General features: G+C 43.5%; 1 long non-coding RNA gene across 2 annotated transcripts in view; it reads left to right on the forward strand.

The window, feature by feature from the left end:
- The first annotated feature begins 8,152 nt into the window (after nt 1–8,152).
- The window catches only part of LOC121028065 (uncharacterized), a 24,403-nt gene continuing 14,233 nt past the window's right edge, over nt 8,153–18,322 (forward strand). For both annotated transcript variants that reach the window (XR_005789046.1, XR_005789045.1), the window contains exon 1: nt 8,153–8,239. This is a non-coding gene — a long non-coding RNA (uncharacterized LOC121028065). The remainder of the gene's footprint in view (nt 8,240–18,322) is intronic.

Genomic DNA, 18,322 nt, shown 5'->3' on the forward strand with positions numbered 1-18,322 from the left:
CTTGGGGCTTACCTCCATAAGCCTCTGTTTCTCCAGACGCTAACCAGGAACAAGGAGACCTTCTTTCAGAGTTGGTATGAGAATTAAGGGTTTAGGGTAGCAGCCGGCACGTGGCATGGCTCGGTCAACATTAAGTAACTTTATTTTTATATATATATATTTTTTCTTGCAGTTGCTCCATGACTAAATCCAACCAATTCTCACCCCTCCGCCATTAATATCTCGGACTAAGTCCCCACCATCTCTTGCCGGATGGCTCTAAGAGCCTGCTTACGTTTGCCCCTGCTTCCCCGCGGGGAGCTTGCACACAGCAGATGGAATGCACCTTTCCAAATTAAGTCAGGTTACGTGCACCCTCCACATAAAACTCCCGTCACCTTAGGATAAAGCCAACCCGCCCTCTCCGCCCCTGCCTGTTCCTCCTCCCTCCCCTCCCCACCCTCTGCTCAGCCTCCAAGGCCACCTTGCTTTTCCCAGGTCCACTGTCTTGTGGCCTATTCCTTGCTGTTCCCGCTGCTGGGACTCGTCCTCCATGTCCCTTAAGTCTCTGCTCGAATGTTCCACTTTGTCCTTCCTCGTCCACCTTATCTACACTACGTGCCCCTCCCCCAGGGGCACTCTCCGTTCCCTTGCCCTGTTTAAGTTCTTCATTGTACTGGTTACGGTCTGAATGTTTGTCTCCCCAACAGACTCTTAACGCTGAAACCCCAATGCCCAATGTGATAGTGTCAGAAAGTGGGGCCTTTGGGGGGCTGCTTGGTCATGAGGATGGAACCCTCACAGATGGAATTAGTGTTCTTCCAAGAGAGACCCCCAAGAGTCCCTCGTGCTTTCCGTCACGTGAGGACGCAGCAAGAAGTCAGCAGTCCACAACCCAGAGAAGGCCTTCGCCAGAACCCTACCACGCTGGTACCATGATCTTGGACGTGCAGCCTCTTGAACCGTGAGAAACACGTTTCTGTTGTTTATATGCCATCCAGTCTATGGCATTTTGTTATGGCAGGTCGAACAGACTAAGAAAGTACTTATCACTATATAAAATCATACCAACTGTGCATTTATTTAATGCATAGTATTTATTTTGTGCAATATCAATTTAACGCATAGACTAACACCCTCCTAACGGTTCCTGTCTCTTTATGGTGCTTTATTCATCTGAAGAGCACTTATCACCATCCATGTGTTACTCATTTCTGCCTTTTTCTTACTTACAGTCTGTCTCATTAGAACGCAGTCTCCCTAAAGGCAGGACTCTTGCCCAGTGCCTATCCGTGCTCAGTATGGAGCAGGCCTTCAGTAAATATGTGTTGAATTAGTGAAGAAACTTGCACCCACTTCCTGTCTCCTTTCTAAAACACAAGTTGCCTCTCTGGATCCATACCCCTATCCTCCACATCCCAGTTCTCCCCGTGTGGGAGGCTGGCTCATCGCTGGTTTGGAAGGCCTCTCTAATCTCTGGGCACCAGCAATGCAGATTTATTTCAAGTCGACACAGGCCATGTTGGAGCAGCTGGTGAGAAAATTCACCGCTTGTTCAGTGCTCTGGGTTCATGGTCATCAGACACGGGGCCAGCCGTGTGGACACGCAGTGTCTCAGAGGGGCCTTTGAGGAGACGGCAGCCACAGGCCAGCATCCCTTCCCTGGCGTCAAGGTTGCAGACTGCCGTAAAAAGAGTGGAGCCTTGACAAAATGGCCTGGTACCTCTCTGGGCTCAAGAGCAGCGTGCCCAGGGGCCCCTCCACCCTGCGCCTGCGCACAGACTTGCGGGAGATTCTCTTCAAGTGCCCAGGAATGTGGCCTTAACTCCTGGCCCATTCGGGCCTTCATCTTTTCCATTTTGAGCTACTAACACAACACGCTCTCAGCCAGCATACACAAATTGCTACCTCTGCATGTGCGTGTGGGTGGTAAAATATACATAAGGTTTATCACGTTAGCCATTTTAAGTGTACAGGTAAGTGGCATTAAGTACATTTGAGAACTTGATCCTTCGGCCTCATTTGGCTCAGGTATAACACCTTCCTTATTGACACAAGTCTGCCTTCCCCTGAGGGTCCTTCTTCCACCCTGGTCACTTCCCCATCTTCTTTGCAAGCATCTCCTCATTACCTGCCCACCAGATGTTAGCCTTTCCTGGGGCTTAGCCTACTGATCTTCTCTACACCCTCTCTTGGATGATTATACACATTCTCGCTGCTCTAAGTACCGTCCGTAATTTGATGGCCCGCAAATTTAGATCTGCAACTCACATCCCTCCTCTTGAGTTCCAGACTCATACACACAACTACCTCCTCGAAATGCCCACTTGGATGTCTCATGGGCATCTCCTAGTTAACAAAGCCAACACTCAATCCTCAATTTGTCCCCCTCAAATCTTCATGCTCCTCCAACTCTATAAATGGCACCACTATCCACATAATTGCTTAACTAAGGAAACGAGGCCACCTCCTGAATTATAATCTGTCTCTCTGCCTTCAGTTCAATCCACTACCAAGTCCTGTTGGTTTTGTTTCTCCCTCCAAAGTATTTCTTGACTCCATCCACCTCTCTTCCAGTCGCTTCCAAATACGTGATTCAACCCATCACCAGCTTTCACCTGGATGGCCTCCTCCCCAGATGTTCTCACTTCTGGTCTTGCACATCCACAACCTATTATCTCTGCAGAAATTAGGTCATGGGACATGCCTCCTCCCTAAAACCTTTAATGGTTTCTCATTATACTGCAAATAAACACAAATGTCTCATCATGGCCAATAAATCCTAAGTGATCTGGGCCTTGCCCAATGCTCTAAGCTCATTCTGTAGCTGTCTCCTCTCCCCCTACACTCCAGCCACCTGGAGTGGCTCCAGCCACTCCAGCCTCCTTTTTCCCTTGAACATACAGGACTCTCCACTTCGTGGACTCTTGCCCAGTGCCTGTCCGTGTTCAGTATGGAGCAGGCCTTCAGTAAATATGTGTAGAATTAGTGAAGAAGCTTGTACCCACTTCCTGTCTCCTTTCTAAAACACAAGTTGCCTCTCTGGATCCATACCCCTATCTGGGTTTGCATATACTCATCTGTTTCCCGAGAGATACATTCACCTGCTCTCCCCCTGGTTGCCGCTTTCTCCTCCTTCAGAACTCAGTTGCATGTTATGGCTTGAGAGAGGTTTCCCTGACCACCCTAATTAGCTACATCTTCTACCTCTGCATTCTGGTCATTTCTTTGCTGGCATGTATTACAATTTATGTTCAGTTGATCATTTGAATATATTTTTTACACCGCCTTAGTGTCAGACACTAAGGTAGGCCCAGGGGATACAACTGTAAACAAAATCTGATATAGCCCATACTCTAATAGAGCTTTAACTGTAGTAAAGAAGAAATATACTAATTTCTGTAAAAAAATCACCACTGTGAGTGTGTAATACAAAGGGCCTTAGCACTACAAAGAAATTTCTACTTCAGAACATAATTAAGAAGCTAGCCATGGACTATGATGTGGGTAGGCTTCCCCAGAGAAGTGACAGGCTTTAGCCGGCATCTGAAGGATTAGCAGGGGTTAACCAGGCAAGAGGGAGGAGAGTGGCTTTCCAGGCAGAAGGAAGAACCTATGCAAAGATCTTTCAGGAAGATGGAGCAAAATGCTAGGAAGGTCAGGGTGGCAGCTGCGGAGAATGAAGCAGAGAAAGGTGTGTGACATAACTGGGGAGCTAGCCTGGAAACACCACGCTGGGATTCGTATGCCCCAGCAAGGAACATGGGTCAATCTCAGGAAGCAAAAGGGAGCTGTTCAAGGGTTGTAGGTATGAGGTAGGTTAGAGGTCTGGACTCACATGACGGCATCTGCTTTTGCAGACGATCACTCTAGCTACAGTGTGGGAAGCAGCTTGGGGAGGCTGTAGGAGAGCTGAGACACCAGAGGGTAGCTTTCAGGCTGGCTTGGGGGGCCGTGATGGTGGCAGGCATCCTGGCGGCAGGATGGTGGCAGCAGAGGCAGGGAGAAGAGGACAGACACAGTGGGAGGATATTCAGAAATCAAATCAATAGGGATTGAAGGTAGACTCGATAGACTTGATAGAAAGAGAAGAAAGGTTCAAGGAAAACTTGTAGATTTCTGACTTAATGGACTGCACGACCACTCACTGAAATAGGGAACACTGAAAATGAGAAACAGAAAATTAGACATGAACTGGGCAGGGGTTCTCAGAGGGAGGTGATCATGAGTTGAGTCTGAGGTACCTTTGGGAAATGCAAATGGAGATAACGTAGGATTGAGAAGCAGTGGTACAGCAGACTTGAGTCAGCAGCCCCGCACAGAGGTGTGAGCTGAAGCTCTAACTTAGGGGTTCACTGATGTATACGCAAGGGACTGAAAATCTGTGCCTCACCACCCCCCCCCCCGCCTCCGCCAAAAGTCATATTTGAAATCTTAAATCCCAGTGGGGCCCTTGGGAGGCAATTAGTTCGTAGCATGGAGCCCTCGTGAATACAATTAGTGCCCTCATAATCAAGGTGAACCCCATGGTTTTGAGTCAGAGGAGCTGAGAAGGTGGAGTTTATCTTTAGCTGAGATGAGAGAGTCTGTAGGAGGGGAAAAGTTTGGAGTGAAGATCACTAGCTCGGTTCTAGCCTGTTAAGTTGAAGGCGCCTAAGAGAGCTGTCGCGTGGCTATTGAGGTAAGGAGTTCCAAAGAGTCGAGGTGACCTCATCCGATCCCATTGGTTTTAAATACCATCTATGTAAGTACCATCTATGTGCTGATGGCCCAACATTTTCTACCTCCAGCCCTGAGAGTAAGGGTGAAAAAGAGAAGAGGTCTGAGCATGAGGCCCTGGGACATCCCCAGGTTTAGAGGGCAGGAAGATGAGCGAAGCCAGCAAGGAGACTGAGAAGGAGAGACCAGAGAGGAGGAGAGCCAGAAGAAAGGGGTTGTCTCAGAAGCCAAGAGAAGAAAACCCTTCAAGATGAGGAGATGGAACCACTGAATTAAGTAGAGCTGATAAGTCCAAATAGAGGAGAGCCAAGGAATATGGTCACTTGAATAGCAGTGTGGACATCACTGTTGACCTTGAAAAGATTTGTTTCCACAGTAACCCCCAGAGGAGAAAGACTGGGGCCAGTGGGTCCAGACAACTTTTCTAGGAGTTTCACCGTGAAGCAAAGGAGATGAATGGAGTGGTAGCTGGAAGGGAGAGTGAGGCTCAAAATAGACTGGAGGTTTTTTTTAAATGGAAGAAATAGCAACATATACGCACGCTGATGGGAATGGTTGGCATAATACAGGAGTAAAGTGAATCGTGAATACAAATGAATAATTCAGGACAGAATGGTGGGAACTGCTGTCGCAATGCTCTTGAGTAGGAGAGGGGAAGGGAGCAAGTCCTCAGGTGGAGGGGCCAGTGGAAGGCTGAAGCAGAGCCCTACTTCATCGCTACTGGCAGGAAACAGGACAGCAATGTGGGTAGGTGGATCCATATGCAGGTGGGAGCTTTTGCAAGTTCTCTGCCAGTGGTGTTAATTTTCTCAGTAAATTGGGGGAAAAGAGCATCAGTGGAAAGTGAAGAGAGGGATGGAGAGAAGGGGGGCTGAGAAGAGAGAGGGAGACACAAGGGTCATCTAGGAGAGGGAAGGACAAACAGAGCAGGAGGTACAGGATAATTGCTGGGCAATGTTATGGCTGCACATAAGGTTAGTGATCAAATATTTACCGTGACCTTGAAGATTAGTGGGTTTATTTATTTATTTATTTATAATATGAAATTTACTGTCAAATTGGTTTCCATACAACACCCAGTGCTCGAAGATTAAGGGTTTTAAATTATTGATCTTGAAGGTGGAACAGATTCAGGTGATGCCAGGTTATACTTGCAGACATGAGTGATTGAGATGGAACGAAAGAGGGTATTTGGTATTATGGTTCTGCTCATTGGCTCATCTCCGGGCAGGAACTATGCCCCTCCTTTACCACTCAGTGCCCACTACCCTGAGTACCTGTCTCAAAGGAGGTGCTCAATAAACACTGGATAAAATACAAACATTTTACAAATTACAAAATATTTCCCATATTACATTCTGCTCTCTCCTCCTCTCCACATCCCCGTTCTTTGTCTTCCACACTGACTCTTAAAGGTTACTTATGAATTCAACGTCACATTTAAAACACATCCATATTGGGGCGCCTGGGTGGCTCAGTTGGTTGAGCGTCCAACTTCGGCTCAGGTCACGATCTCACGGTTTGTGAGTTCGAGCCCCGCATCAGGCTCTGTGCTGACAGCTCACAGCCTGGAGCCTGCTTCTGCTTCTGTGTCTCCCTCTCTCTCTGCCCCTAACCCACTCGCATTCTCTCTCTGTCTCTGTCAAAAATAAATAAACATTAAAAAAAAATTTTTTTAAACACATCCGTATTTATGGATGATTACAGCAGTTTCTTGGAGAAGAAACCCAAGGACGAGCTTATGTGCAAAGTTAGGAAAGAGGCCATTTATTCACACCCGTCACTTATTTTACGATAACACAAAACTTTTTATAGGACCTTCTGGATTAAAGCATGTTCACAACTATCGTTACCTCTCATCTTCAGAAAAATCCCAAGAGGCAGGTGCAGGGACAGCATCATCCCCATTTGACAGGCAAGAGAAGGGAGGAAAGGGCTTTTCCTGGACACGTGGCCAGTTAGGGGCAGGGCAGGAGGAAAATCTGCTCAACCCCCACCCCGGTGCTGCACGGGCTGTTCACCTTGAAAGTTCTCGTGATTTTTGCTGCTTCATGTGACCCCACTGCCCTTGGAAGTTCTGATCTCTTTCGAGTACCTGCCCTCACAATCTCTTTTTCTCCTGTTTCCAGCCTCCCTCCCGGGGATATATCTCAGATTTGGGAATGCGGGTTGGAAAACCCAGAGCTCAGGGACACAGCTGAAGACAAATTGGCAGGGTATGTGTCCATATGACGATTCGGCAGCTCCAAATCCAGTCAGTCACAGCTAAGGTTCTTTACAAGAAGTGGAGCTCCCGGGCTTGCACCCTTTGTCGCTTTGCCCCAACACCCCATCCCTACCAAGGGTCTGGGTGGTTGCCGACATCTATTTCTTTCCTGGAATCCCATTCTAAATACTTCTTACCACTTACTGTGTGACCACTGTGTGGGGGTGCTCTGTTAAATACCATGCGTATTACAACGTTTATTCTTTTACACTGAAAACACTGCAAAAAAGAGGATTCTTGCCCCACTTTCACACATAAGGAAACTAATGCAGAAGGAGGTCATAACTTGCCAGGGTCCCACAGCAATTAATTGGCAGGGCTGAGACTGGAACTCCAGTCTGAACCCAATGTCCTTGCTTTAACTGCCATTATACCGTCTCTCCATTTCTTGCTGAAGAGCAAGAAACAGAAGCAACTTCAGTTAAATTTTTCATGTTAATTATTGCCTCCTCGCCTACCCTTACTGCAGAGCCAGTTTTCTCTAAGGTGACATCTCACCACAGGCTTGACTGGGGAACAGATCTACATATGAATGGCAGGTCCTGGCTGGAGATAAACAGTTAAACGGCTACTTCCTGCCACTGGGGGGGGGGGGGGGGCCAGGAGGAAGAGAGAGAGAGAGAGAGAGAAAGTTAGGGACCACCACAGTAGTCTAGGTGCTTTGTCCAGGACCCTGGTGAGGGAGGTGGGGCGCTGGGAGGGATGGACACTCCCACCGTCTTTCTCTAAAGAGTTCCCCATCGCTGTACTTCCCCAAATGTATAGTATTTGCTACCCATTATAGTATTGTACGTACAGCTTGCCATCCCAGCCGAGACCTTAGTCGTGAGCATTATGACAAAGTATTCTGCTTTCTCCAACGGTCTTACCCTGACATGGTGGCCACCTGGGGCATTCTTTTCACAATATGCCACAATCCAAAACTGAACTGCCAAAGAGCGGAGCGCTGAGAGAATGAGCAAACAGAGGTAAGCCTCACAGGCTTACCTGGAGATTCCCTGCGGGGTCCATGAGGCCGTTCTAGGCTCTCCCAGGCACCAAGGCAGGGAGCAAAGGGCTATGGACATCACATTTTGCTTACTGCTCCTCAAGATATACATTTCTGTGGGCAGCAGGGAGGAGATTACATCATCTTCTGAGTAAATACAGACATGTGATTCCTTTTCCTATTAAACTTAAGCCACATGACCTCAAATTGCATTTTACTTCCCACGAGTTGCTATATTTCTGAAGATTTCTGCAATAACCCTGGCATTACGCTTATAATGGAGACAGGTATGAAGCTCTCATTTGTTTTGCAGGGACAAGCTGGAAATAAGATGCCCGAGAAGGTAATGAAGTGGTGGGTGTGCAGTAGGAAAGATGTCGGCTCTAGCAGAAATGCCTCTCCCAGGTTGGAATCCCTCTAGCTGGTGTGTCTAAAAGCCATAAGCACAGATGCCGTGGTAGCAATTTGGATCATTAGTGGGATGTGCTGGGGGACCGCACTATGCTCAAAGCTGGCAGGAAAGATATTGGGCTGGTCTTAGGGAGCCGGGAAGAGCAATTCGACTCATCTCAGGCTACTTAGTGAGGAGAGAATTAACCCACACAGGGAGCCTGACTAGCAATGAGTGAACCAGTCCTTTTCCTCGCCCTCAAAGCCCCGCTAAGTTGCTTTTCCTTTCAAGGGGAGTGATGGATTGCCAGGCATCACAAGGCAATCTCACTGTATTTAAAGAACATACGTGTTCTCAAAAATTTGCTTTCTGCAAATTAAATTTTCATATACCAAATCCTACTTTCCCATACCTTTTTTTTATTATCAAATCAAGTAACGTTCTTGAGAGAATACGGTCAACCCACTCTTGGGAATACAACACAAGGCGAACGGCAGCACATTAAAAAAAAAACAAAAAAAAAAAAAAAACAGGAGTATTTTTTAAATAAAACTCTCAAAATAAGTTACATGTGATAAGCTTCTCAAAATAAGTTATAAACTATGAATGTAAGTAGCCAGAAATATCTGTCTCCTTGGCCAACAGCTTCATGGTCCAAAGGAAAACCCATAACGATAGCCGAGCTAAATAAGAGACTACTCTCTAGTCTTTTAGTCTCTAGAACAGTCTTTAAAAAAAAAAAAAAAAAAAGAACCAGGGTGTTTGGATATTAAGCTATTGTCTCTGAGCTTTGTGATAGGGGTGCTTGCAGCTCCAAAAGCCACGTTCCCTGCTTAGCCAGCTGGATTCCCCATAGACTAGGTGATAGGGGCACTAGAGGGACACGGGGCGGCTGCGAGAGGAAGAAAGGATGTGACCCTCCATGTTTGCCTCACCAGCAGTGCCTCTGTATTCTGGAAGCAGCAGCTTGGTTCCAATTTCCAGTTTTCTCCATGCTCCCAGAACGAGCCTCATTGTGCTCCCTTACTTGCAATGGTGTGTTGGAACAAGCTTGCTCAAGGAGAATTTCAGGGATTTTTGTAAGCTAATTTTAAGCAAAAGTGCTATTAAAAATTAAATTACATAAACTCAGTGTATTAGTTAGAGCTGTACTGTCAGAGCTGTGGTAACAAAGCACTCCAAATCAGGTGGCTTAAATAGCAGAAGTTTATTTTCTCACAGTTCTGGAGCCCAGAAGTCCAAGATCAAGGTGTCTTTAGGACTGGTTCTTTCTGAGGCCTAGGAAGAATCTGTTCCATGTCTCTCCCCTAGCTGCTGGTGGTTTGTTGGCGATCTTTGGCCTCTGTTGGCTCATGGAAGAATCACTCCTATCTCTGCCCTTATGTTCATGTGGTGTTTCCCCGTTGTCCCGTATGTCTCCAAACCTCCCTTTAGGAGGACACTAGTCATGTGTCCTAGGGCCCATCCTACTGACCTCGTTTTGACCTGATTACCTCTGTAGAGATCCTGCCTCCAAATAAGGTCACATTCTGAGATCCTGGAGGTAAGAACTCCAACATGACTTTTGGGGGGACATGATTGACTCCATAACCCAAACAAATTACAGAGAGGAAGAACAGACAACGATTGCCAGGGTTACAGAAGGGAAATGAAGGTGTGTCTATTAAGAGGCAGCAAAAGGGAGTTTCTCTGTGATGATGGGACAGTTTCATATCTAGATTGTGGTGGTTGTGGTTATACAAATCTCTCTAGGTGATAAAATGTCCTAAAATTGAACACAAAGACATAAAAAAATGAGTAAATGCAAAAACTGGCCCAGGTCTGTACTCAAACTAATCATATTTTGCCAACGTATTTCCTGGTTTTAACGATGTACAGATGTCACCATTGGGGAAAGCTGGAGGATATCGCAATTGGTACAGGGGTACTGTTTTTGAAACTCCTGTAAGTCTATAATTATTTCAAAATGAAAAAGCCTTTTTAAAGAAATAACAGACCCCCCCAAACACACACACACACACACACACACACACACACGCACACACACAATCCAATTAAAAATGAGCAGAAGACCTGCGTAGACATGTCTCCAAAGCAGACATACAGATGGCCAACAGACACATGAAAAGATGCTCAACATCACTAATCATCAGGGAAATGCAAATCAAAACCACAATGAGATATCCCCTCATACCTGTCAGAATGGCTAGTGTCAAAAAGACAAGAAATAACAAGTGTTAGTGAGAATGTGGAGAAAAATGAATCCTCATGCACTGTTGGTGAGAAGGAGAACTGGGGCAGCCGCTGTGGAAAACAGAATGGAGGTTCCACAAAAAGAGAGAGAGAGAGAGAGAGAGAGAGAGAGAGAGAGAGAGACTGAAATACCATATGATCCATTAATTCCAGTACTCGGTGAGAGAGAGTGAGAGAGACAGAGAGAGAGAGAGACACTGAAATACCATATGATCCATTAATTCCAGTACTGGGTGAGAGAGAGAGAGAGAGAGAGAGAGAGAGAGAGAGGGAGAGAGACACACTGAAATACCATATCCATTAATTCCAGTACTGGGTATTTACCCAAAGAAAACAAAAAACACTAATTCAAAAAGACATACGCACCCCTATGTTTATTTATCCCAGCATTATTGACATTAGCAAGATATAAAGGCAATCTAAATGTCCATCAAAAGATGATATATATCTGTTCACATACACAATGGAGTACTACTCAGCCATAAAAAGAGTGAGCCCATGCCACTTGAGACAACATGGATGGACACAGAGGGTATTCCGCTAATGTGAAAGAAGTCAGACAGTGAAGGACAAATATATGATTTCATCTATATGTGGAATCTAAAAAAAAAAAAAAACAAAACAAATGAACAAAGCAGAAACAGACCAATAAATACAGACCAAAAAAACACCCCAAACTGGTGATTGCCAGAGGGGGTAGAGGGATGAGAAAAATGGGTGAAGGGGGAGAGAGAGATACAGGCTTCCAGTCATGGAATGAATGTCATGAGAATAAAAGGAACAGCATAGGGAATACAGTCAATGATACTGTGACACTATACCGTTGTATAGTGACAGACAGTAGCTACACTTGTGAACATAGCATAATTTACAGAGTTGCTGAATCACTACGTCGTGCACCTGAAACTACAATAACATTGTGTGTTAACTATACTTCAATAAACAATAAGTAAAATCTTAAAAAAAAACCAACAAAGGTAACTGTATCCCAAACTCACTACTTCCTAAATATTTGCATTTTGCTGTCGTCTGTGCTCTGAGGTCCCAGTTCTGCAGATGCCTTCTTCCCAGCTTCCAACTTCTTCCCTTGTTGCCCCCAGCCACAGAGATGACAGCTGTTTCCCACAGTCATCTATCTCTGTGCTGCCTCAGTGTTCCCTTTTGCCTTCTGTTCCCTAATACCTGCGTTAAGTAAATCCTTATATTAAATTCTCTGTTAACTATGTCTGTTGTTCTGACTGATAAGCCAGTCAACCCAAATGTTCTCCAAATGATGCAAATGGCTCCTATCATGGTAGAAGATAAAGCATTTTCATTTCCCAAAACTACCAGAAGCCCAGTCTACGTGCCTCTTCTGATTATACTAGGATTTCATTCTGGAAAATTGGCATTCCCAAAGGATGCTGGGAACAGAGCTTGCATGACCTCAAAAGCACCACAGCAATAGCTGTCCCAATAGCCCAGATACATAAGATTATAAAGCAATCGGAGAATACTACTTTGTTTTAAAAATTAATAACGATTTTCTTTCTGATTATAAAGGTAATCCATGCTGCCTTGTACAGTAGAGTATAAAGACACAATACCAACATCCAGAGAGAGAAAACCTTCAGTATTTTATGTGCTTTCTTCCATAATTCTTGTGATACGTAATATAAACAATTTGTATCTGTCTAAATGTGTAGCTTTTATTTATTTTTATTTTTTTAACGTTTTATTTTTGAGAGAAAGAGCGCGAGCAGGGGAGGGGCAGAGAGAGAGGCAGACACAGAACCTGAAGCAGGCTCCAGGCTCTGAGCTATCATCACAGAATCTGATGCGGGGTTTGAACCCACGAACCATGAAATCATGACCTGAGCCAAAGTTGGACGCTTAACCCACTGAGCCACCCAGATGCCCCTATTTTTTTTAATTTGTTTATTTTGAGAGACAGAGACAGAGACAGAGAGAGAGAGAGAGAGAGAGAGAGAGAGAGAGAGAGAATGCACATGTGAGAGGTGGGCTGTGGACCAGAGAGAGAGGGAAAGAGAGAATCCCAAGCAGGCTCCATGCTCACAGCTCAGAGCCCAGTGCAAGGCTTGATCTCACTGTGAGATCATGACCTGAACCAAAATCAAGAGTTGGTGGCACAAAAACAGACACATAGACCAATGGAATAGAATAGAAACTCCAGAACTAGACCCACAAACGTATGGCCAACTCATCTTTGACAAAGCAGGAAAGAACATCCAATGGAAAAAAGACAGTCTCTTTAACAAATGGTGCTGGGAGAACTGGACAGCAACATGCAGAAGGTTGAAACTAGACCACTTTCTCACACCATTCACAAAAATAAACTCAAAATGGATCAAGAACCTGAATGTGAGACAGGAAACCATCAAAACCTTAGAGGAGAAAGCAGGAAAAGACCTCTCTGACCTCAGCCGTAGCAATCTCTTACTCGACACATCCCCAAAGGCAAGGGAATTAAAAGCAAAAGTGAATTACTGGGACCTTATGAAGATAAAAAGCTTCTGCACAGCAAAGGAAACAACCAACAAAACTAAAAGGCAACCAACGGAATGGGAAAAGATATTTGCAAATGACATATCGGACAAAGGGCTAGTATCCAAAATCTATAAAGAGCTCACCCAACTCCACACCCGAAAAGCAAATAACCCAGTGAAGAAATGGGCAGAAAACATGAATAGACACTTCTCTAAAGAAGACATCCGGATGGCCAACAGGCACATGAAAAGATGTTCAGCGTCGCTCCTTATCAGGGAAATACAAATCAAAACCACACTCAGGTATCACCTCACGCCAGTCAGAGTGGCCAAAATGAACAAATCAGGAGACTATAGATGCTGGAGAGGATGTGGAGAAACGGGAACCCTCTTGCACTGTTGGTGGGAATGCAAATTGGTGCAGCCGCTCTGGAAAGCAGTGTGGAGGTTCCTCAGAAAATTAAAAATAGACCTACCCTATGACCCAGCAATAGCACTGCTAGGAATTTATCCAAGGGACACAGGAGTACTGATGCATAGGGGCACTTGTACCCCAATGTTCATAGCAGCACTCTCAACAATAGCCAAATTATGGAAAGAGCCTAAATGTCCATCAACTGATGAATGGATAAAGAAATTGTGGTTTATATACACTATGGAATACTACGTGGCAATGAGAAAAAATGAAATATGGCCTTTTGTAGCAACGTGGATGGAACTGGAGAGTGTGATGCTAAGTGCAATAAGCCATACAGAGAAAGACAGATACCATATGGTTTCACTCTTATGTGGATCCTGAGAAACTTAACAGGAACCCATGGGGGAGGGGAAGGAAAAAAAAAAAAAAAAAGAGGTTAGAGTGGGAGAGAGCCAAAGCATAAGAGACTGTTGAGAACTGAGAGCAAACTGAGGGTTGATGGGGGGTGGGAGGGAGGAGAGGGTGGGTGATGGGTATTGAGGAGGGCACCTTGTGGGATGAGCACTGGGTGTTGTATGAAAACCAATTTGACAATAAATTTCATATATAAATAAAAAAAATAATAATAATAATAATTAAAAAAAAATAAAAATAAAAAAAATAAAACAATGGAAAACTAAAAAAAAAAAAAAAAAAGAGTTGGATGCTTAACCAACTGAGCCACCCAGGAGCCCCTAAATATGGAGCTTTTAAATATGTAAGATGAGATTGGGTTCATTTATAGATACTGCTACATTTTGAAGATAATTATCAACCACTCTTTTTCACTTTGATGAATAAATATAGGCTTTAGGCTTTCAGGGCAAGCTGAGAGAACACGGCTGGAGTTGGCAGACGGACTTATAATTCTCATCCCATGCCCAGCCCAGTCTTCAGAATGGGGTTCTCAAGGCAGACCCTTCCCTGGTCAGCTGCACACGGGATGATTTTGCTGCTTTGGACTCTCCGATCCCCAGAGCAGGGGCAGAGCCAACCTCAGAGGGCAGGCCTGGCCCCACCTTCTGCACACACACCGGGAGGCAGGAACAGAGCACCTGCCACCAGGGGGGGCAGACTTCTCCCCAGCATCCAGGTCTGTCCCCTGGGGAGCACTCAAACCCCCCCCCCCCCAAAGGAGGAATTAGGAGCAGTGGAGTCTGACAGCATTTATCTCACCTGCTAAGTAAATCATCCCTTCTCTCCACAGAGAAGCAAAGCGAGTGAGGACAAACACAGAGAGAAAAGCTGAATGTATTTTCTTGCCAAAGCTCCCTCTTGGCAACACAAGGTCCAAGGAATAGGAAACCCCTCACAGACAGTATTTGAATCACATTTTTTTTCAGGTAGTGCTATATTGTGAGCTTATCTGTCATCAAAATATCTTCAAAAACATGACTTCATACTTTTGGAATTTTTCTTATTATAAAACAATACAAAGTCATTGTAGAAGTTTGAGAAATAAGACAAGCTCCAAGAAGAAAATGAGAAGCATAGTTAATCCCAGGATCCCATATAACTACTGCTAGCAATTCTGGCATAAATCATTCCTTGTACTATGCAAAGAATTACACGACATATAGCGTTTGGTAACATGTTTTTCATTTAATGTACCTACAACACCTTTACATATTTTCTCATTCATCTGTTGCGTGTAACAAAGTACATCGAAACTTCGTGATTTAAAAGGATAATTTAATTTTGCTCATGGTTTTGTGGATCAGGGCCCAACCACATTCCAGGAGACAGAGAAATAGTCTTCATCCTTCCAAGGTCATACAGCAGAAGAGCACGTCGGATGGGAGGTAGCCATCTTTGGAAAATACAACGTGCTGCGTGTTGTTAAAGATTTTTCTTTGTAACTGGAACAGCAGAATAGTATGTATTTTTAAATGTGTTCCTCATTGATTTAATGAATTTCAATCTTTGCAAAATTTAGAAACAGTATGGTAAACACCTCCATGATGAACATTCCTGTACATAAAACTTTATCTGCATCTCTGAAATTTTCATTAGGATAAATCATTCAAGGTGGAGTTACTGAGTGATAGAGTTAAAGCTGCTTGATATAAATGACCAAATTAATTTCCAGAAAAACCCTAATTTAGATACACTTCACTTGAAAATACTTTGCTCTCTGAAAGAAAAATAGTCCCATCAATACTTTTCTTTGGAAATACAGTTGACTATTTTCATCTGTTAGTTTACTAGATACCTGAAATTTTTACTGAAGATTAATTAAACCTATAAATGAACCTGGGATAAACTGGTCTTTCTTCAGTATTCAGTCTTCTGGAAGTTTCGTGTTCTGCTCTTCCTTTGTATTCATCAGTGGAAACTTACTCGTTATTGACTCGTCCCTAGCACATTACACCTTTGTCATTGTTTTAGGTAGGATAAAACTGGAGGCACCTGGCAGCTCAATCGGTGAAGTGTCCGACTCTTGGTTTTGGCTCAGGTCATGATCTCACGGTTGGTGCATTCGAGCCCCATGTCAGGCTCTGTGCTGACAGCAGAGAGACTGCTTGGGATTCTCTCTCTCCCTCTCTCTCTACCCCTCCCCTGCTCACTCGCATGCATGCACACTCTCTCTCTCAAAATGGCAATAAAATAAACTTAAAAAGAAAAGTTTAAACTGATTATCAATGTTAAATTGGGACAGCGATTATTTTGAATATTTATTCAGAGTCATCCGTCTTTCTAATTTGTTATTAGTTCCAATAACTGGTGAACTGCTTCGCTTAGGTTTTCTGGGTAGATAACTGTATTAACGACAAGTAGGGGCACCTTTGATCTCCTTTGCAGCCACCCAGCTTGTTTCCTATCTTTTTGTGTTAGCTAACATATCCAGGACAGTATTAATTAATACACTGACACAAGACATTTTTATCTTATTCTTGATTTTAAATAGACTACATCTGGTGTTTTCCCCTTAAATATGGTATATGCTATTGTTTAATATAAATAGTCTTTATCATTTAAAAACACCTCTATTTCTAGTTTACTATATCTGTTTATTCACAATTGGTACAGAAGTTTCTGAAATGCCTTCTAGACATCTACTGTGATGATGGAGATTTTCTCTTTAGACTTACTGATATACTCTTCTGTTTCCTAATATTAAATGATTTTTGTATTCCCAGAATAACCCAACGGACTCATCATAGATTGCTCTCCTTATATATTCTTGAAATTGATTGGTGAGCACTTTAGAAATTTTGTGTCTATATACAATGAGAATGGTTTGTAACTTTCTATTTTGTGATATCTTTCTCAAGGTCTGTTAGAGAAATATATTTCTTTTGTGAAGGAATGGGAAGATTTTTAATATTTTCTCTACTCTGGAACAGTTTAAATGGCATTGGAATTATTTGATTCTTTAAAAATTAAAAGCAAAACAATGGGGCACCTAGGTGGCAAAGTCAGTTGAGCCTCCAACTCTTGATTTTGGCTCAGGTCGTGATCCCAGGGTTGTGAGCTCAAGCCCTGCTTTGGGCTCTGCGCTGACCATGGAGCATGCTTAAGATTTTTCTCTCTCTTCCTCTGCCCCTCTCCCCTACTCATGTTCTCTTTCTAAAATTAAAAAAAAATTGGGGCGCCTGGGTGGCTCAGCCAGTTGAGCGTCTGACTTCAGCTCAGGTCATGATCTCATGGTTCGTGGGTTCAAGCCCCACGTCAGGCTCTGTGCTGACAGCTCAGAGCCTGGAGCCTGCTCTGGATTCTGTGTACCCACCTCTCTCTGCCCACCCACCCCCTGCCCCGCACTCATGCTCTGTCTCGCTCTGTCTCTCAAAAATAGGTGTTAAAAAAATTTAATTAAAAAAAATTAAAAGCAAAATCAACTAAAAGTGGAGTGTGTTTAGGGGTCAATTCTTTCTCTTCTTGTTAATCTAATCAGTTATGTGTTGTTTTTTTTTTTTTAATTGGATCAGACTTATTCATTTCAGGTAGATTAATATATTAGCATAAAGCTGTTTTTAATTATCATTTGAAATTATGGTATCTGTTAACACATTTCCTTTCTCATATGTTTTTATCTATGCATTTTCTCTTGCCATCATAGTATCAGCCATAAATTGTCTATTCTGTGATTTATTTATATTCGTTCTTAGATTTATTTGTCTACTATTATTGTTTAAAAAAGAATTAATTTTTAAAATATTTTCTAAATACTGAGTTCCTTACGTTTGATGGATTATTTTTCCAGTTTCTTGAGATTATTACTTAATTAATTTATTTTATTTTTTGTTTCATTTTTTAAAAGCATTTCAAAGCTATGCATATGCCTTGAATTAACAGCATTGGTTGTATCCCACAAATTTAAGATACTGTTTTTATTTTTGAATTGTTGAATACTGAAAATGTCCTCTCTTAGTAATTTTTAGGGGAATATTTTAAATTTTCAGGTGCTTGAACTATTTATGTGCCCTCTGAGATGATTTCATTACGGTATGAAAATGTCTGCCTTGGGGCGCCTGGGTGGCGCAGTCGGTTAAGTGTCCGACTTCAGCCAGGTCATGATCTCGCGGTCTGTGAGTTCGAGCCCCGCGTCAGGCTCTGGGCTGATGGCTCAGAGCCTGGAGCCTGTTTCTGATTCTGTGTCTCCCTCTCTCTCTGCCCCTCCCCCGTTCATGCTCTGTCTCTCTCTGTCCCAAAAATAAATAAACGTTGAAAAAAAAAATTAAAAAAAAAAAAGAAAATGTCTGCCTTTATTATTTATTGATGTTTATTCTATGAGCTAATGCCATATATATATATATATATATATATATATATATATATATAT

Source organism: Herpailurus yagouaroundi, unplaced genomic scaffold, assembly GCF_014898765.1.
Source record: "Herpailurus yagouaroundi ecotype Mexico unplaced genomic scaffold, PumYag 100, whole genome shotgun sequence".
Classification (NCBI taxonomy): domain Eukaryota; kingdom Metazoa; phylum Chordata; class Mammalia; order Carnivora; family Felidae; genus Herpailurus; species Herpailurus yagouaroundi.